Genomic DNA, 5,001 nt, shown 5'->3' on the forward strand with positions numbered 1-5,001 from the left:
GCAATTGTAGTTCTGTGTCATGTTCACTCAGAGTTCAGCTCTTTATTAAAAGTTGTGGTCGAGGTGCCTGGGTGGCTCAGTGTGTCATGATCCTGGAGTCCTGGGATTGAGCCCCGCATCAGGCTCTCTGCTCAGCGGCGAGCCTGCTTCCTCCTCCTCTCTCTCTTTCTGCCTACTTGTGATCTCTGTCTGTCAAATAAATAAAAATAAAATCTTTAAAAAAAAAAGTTACTTAAATGTAATGGAATTAGAAGAACTTAAATGTAATCTTTTTTTTTTTTTTTAAGGTTTCATTTATTTAACACAGAGAGAGAGAGAGAGATCACAAATAGGCAGGCAGAGAGAGGGGGAAGCAGGTTCCCTGTTGAGCAGGGAGTCTGATGTGGGGCTCGATCCCAGGACCCTGAGATCATGACCTGAGCAGAAGGCGGAAGCTTAACCCACTGAGCCACCCAGGTGCTCTTAAATGTAATCTTTATAGTCAAGATAGTTTCTTTGAATAAATAATAAGTTTAAATCTGTTGGTAAATTAAAACAAGAAGTCTATACTTAGAGAGGATTTGATTCTGCATTTGAGGTCAATGAACTACTTGAACGAAATAAGCATTGCCAAGTATTAAATTTACCATCATAGGTTTCTATGATCCATTGATGAATAACATATATCCAGTGAATATAATGAATATTCATTATATGAATTTTATCTAATAATATTCCAATGAATATAATTGGCACATTCCAACTCAAATTAACTTTATATCTTCTTATAAGCCAATTTTACTTTTATTGTTATCTGCAATTTTAAGGAAGGCACATCAATTTTTCTAGGACTAATATTATTAATTTAATTTATTATATATATTCAAAAAATACAGTCTTTCAAACCCAATCATTCATCAATATTAAATTCTCTTAATGACATAAATTTTAAAACAGTGAACCTCATTAATGTGATCTGTGTGTAATACATAGGAGATGCATATTCTTCAGGAACATCCAACAATGAAGAAAAGACCTTCTGAGTAAGTAACTTAGAAATAGCCCTGCCTGCCTGATTCATTGTGGTTCACTAGTATGAGTCACAAGTACCAAAGTTCTGTTACTGGTCCATGACATGTTATCACATGACACTATGCTGACACTCATCACTTCCTAACCTCTAGTTTCATATTTAAGTTTTTCAAGGTAAGATGGATTCAGCATCTGTAAGACTTTCAGCAAAAACCTTGAATACATGAAACATTTTATTGGTGATTTAGAATCTGCTGAGGGTAAATCGTATAAGGTAATAATTTAATGCTGAAGGGGCTGAGGGTAAATCGTATAAGGTAATAATTTAATGCTGAAGGGGCTATCATTTTACTTATAAAATAATGAAATTATGATAAGAGTGTGGCCTATCTAGACCTTACATTATCTTTGTTTGGAGATGGCTGACATTCCAAGAAAAGGTTAAATTCTAGTCATTTTCTGTTTGGAAAATTAGAATACCTCCAATGGTACCAATGGAGAAAGAGAATGTCAAAGTTTTACCTCCATATGTAGATAAAACATATGTAGGTTCCTATGTAGGTACATATGTAGGTAAAACATATGTAAAACATACGTAGGTACCTATAAAACCTTTTCATTGATTGATTGATAGGCATGAAGAAACAATGGCATATTTTCTCATTGAATTGAGCGCATTTGACTAATAGGTGAGGAAATTCCACTGTTTACAGTATATGACGTATTTCCTGGAAAGACAGATACTTTAAATAATGAATAAATTCATAAATATGTTAAGGATTTTAAATTTTATCTAATACTATTTAGCTTTACATCTAACTGATTTTCTCTTCCTCAATCTGTCTAATAAGTTTTCTGCACCAATGGAGGAAAATGGTAATATGGATAATCAGAAACAGACACGATTTTTTAATGTATATTTATGTTTGGATTTAATTCTGAAACTCAAGAAAAGCCTCTTAATCTACTTTATTGTAAGTCTTCAAGGGCACAGATACTATTTTGTTTGACTGTATTTCTAGGACATAGTTTAATGTCTGGCATATAGCAACTATTTAAAAACATGAGCTGAGCAAAAGAATATATTCCTCATCATTGTGAATAGCCACACTAACAAGGTCCATGTTGGCAGATCAGGAAAGCAGTCCATTCCAAATTATTCAGCTACTGGAGTCTCTATGGTTCACTGCATGCTAGAAACGGACTAGTAAGTTTTAGAATTTAGATCCTCTTGTTATGTGTTTGTTTTGAATATTTTACTTTTAAATTTCCAAACAGAGCTGAGAAAATTATCAACAGGTTCTTATGTTCTTAGTATCTGCTCTGTTCACTAAATTTTATAGCAGTAACGTTGTGGCAGCATTTCTAGGAGAGTATTAGTTTAAGCCTTTTGTCACTTTCCTGTGCAAAAATTTCCCACTTTGGAAGATCTATTATTTGTTGCACCTCTCTCTGAACTGGAATGTGATCCACATTCTCTAAAGATAAAAAGAAGTAATGTACTGACTCTGGTAATAAACTCCCTTAGCACTGGCACCAAGCCAAAATAATTTCATCATCTTCTTTCATGTATTTTTTGGTCCTTGTCAGATGTACGTCAAGTGCTTATAAATTACATCTCACCCTGTGTTCTAGACCCAATCAATGAATGATAAGCAAAGGGGTAGTAAAGCAATGCTATGATATTTCCTGAATTACATTTTTATGAATAAAGATTTCTATCCATTGAGATATTAAACTGCAGTGTGGTTTTAGTGCTTCCCTGAGACATCATGGTTCAGTCACTACTAGACGATCTATTTTGTAGTTTATTCATACATGACTGGGAGTTCTTTCTCCCGCTCAGGAGAAAAGAGCCCCACCAGCTGATAACCATACAGGGTTCAGGGCTTACTCCTGTGAGAATCATTTCTCCTGGTCAGCAGCCACACTCTCCAGTTTAAGTTTTAAAGCATTTGGAGGTCAATTCATAGATTTTTGAGCATTTATTATGAACAATGGAGACTGAGAAGAAGAAGAAAGACCAAGAAAAAGAAGAGAAGGAAAAAAAGAAAAAACTGGCTCATATTCTCAAAGATTTTACAATCCAATAGTTGAAATGAACACACCTAGTCCAAACTAAAGGATTGTTAAAAATGATAGATTAATCAAGGCACTGGTGGTTTTTTTAATATTTGAAAATACTGAGATTTAGAAATGATAACATTGGGGGTACAAGTTCTTATACTTATCTGCATGACTTCAGATCTTTGGCCCAGGTCCAGTCATAAGCTCTCATGTCTACACATTTAAGGCATTTCATAATCCAATAAGATAGGCAACTAAACAGTTACCTATTAAGTGAGGGTTTGCAGAGTTGTAACTGAGCTAGAGGAGATTTAAGCTAAAAGGAACTTTGTTAATGGAAATGGAAAGAGTAGTGACAATACACGTTATATAAGAAGTGAGAGAAAAATAAAATCAGTATTTGCCACAAGTCAAGAAGTGGAATCTTTCTTTTTTTGGAGGGGAAAAAATGAATATCTATGTAGAAAAAGAAGTACATTGGGCTAGAAGTAAGAGAAACATGGGAGCTCGCTGCAGATGGATTTTAAAGGCATTAGCTGAGACAAAGGATTAACATGAAGAGGTAGAAGACTTGAGGGGAAAGAAAGTCTGTGCAATCATTATGGTGTCTTCACTAAAGAGTTATCAGGTGATTTCTGAAATAATTGCACAGAAGTGGAAAAGAAAGACCCAGTGGAAGTTTGGCCTGTCATTTCTGCATTAGATCTAATACTGGCCAGGAGCTAGAGCAAAAGTCGAAGAAACACCGGTTGGAATTTTCCAGGCCTGGGATTGACAGGACAGGCTTGACAGGCATGAAGGAGTAAGACTGGTCAGCTGAAAGGCAGCCCTGGGGGCTGCCATGGAATGCTGCTGGAGAGTCCACTGGGGGTGCTGCTGCTTTTTGTTTATCAGTAAGGCTAATCAAGGCTGCTTCAGTGTCTTCTTTCTGTTCTAACAGAAGATAACAAGGGACTAATCTCCTCACTCCTGAGGATAAGCTCAGGTTTATTGGGGGGGGGGGGGTTATCCTGTTTTTATTCAACTGTTCAGTGGTATAAGTCAACATCTTTATATATGAGTCACAAAAGCAAAATGACTCAGCAGAACTCAAATATATACGAAAAGTTGCTCATGTGCCCATAGTGTAAGAATAGCCAGGGTAGGAACTAACAATGATATAACCCAGTAACATAGTGTAGCCCTTAAAAAAGATGCTCTTAAGATACCAACTGCTGAAAACAGCTGGTTTCATGAAAAATTAGAGATTTGAAAAATTATTCTGGATCAGGCCCATTATAAAGTGCTGCCTTTGACATGAAAGAGGTTAAGTAAAGATTCAACAAGTTGACTTTTCAGAAGGTTTCATCTATGTTGTAACGCTATCTTCCTGATCATGTGGGAAATGATCTCTAAGGGTGGGGTGACTCAACATGGCTCAAGGATTCTTATAACATCAGAGTATGTCGCTTCAGAGTTGAACTTTTTCCAATGGCATTTATCCTGAAGGCTTCTAATAACACTGTTCTTGAAAACGAATGCCCAGGTAGTCATATAACAATAGAAAATCTTCTATAAGGAAGGTCACTGACATAAATATTCACCAAAAAATGCATCTGGTTAGCACCAATACAGGATATTATCTTGTTGAATGTCCACCCCACTGAGAAAAGGAGAGCGTTTGATGCTTGCTGATATTATTTACAGCTCATTTACATGTATATATATTAAGAGTAATCATAGTAAATATATCCTCTTGTTTTCAAGGTGAATGCAAGGTGAATGAAAATTATGAGCAGCTTTCTGACTTTAAACTTCACTTGCAAAGATTTCATTGCTTTTTCATCTCTGGAGCTGGTGTCATGACAAATCATTCCACTTGTAACCACATTCCCTGGGTTTAATTCTGACAATGACTAATTAGTAAACCTGGGCAAGTGATTC

Source organism: Mustela nigripes, chromosome 5, assembly GCF_022355385.1.
Source record: "Mustela nigripes isolate SB6536 chromosome 5, MUSNIG.SB6536, whole genome shotgun sequence".
Taxonomy (NCBI): domain Eukaryota; kingdom Metazoa; phylum Chordata; class Mammalia; order Carnivora; family Mustelidae; genus Mustela; species Mustela nigripes.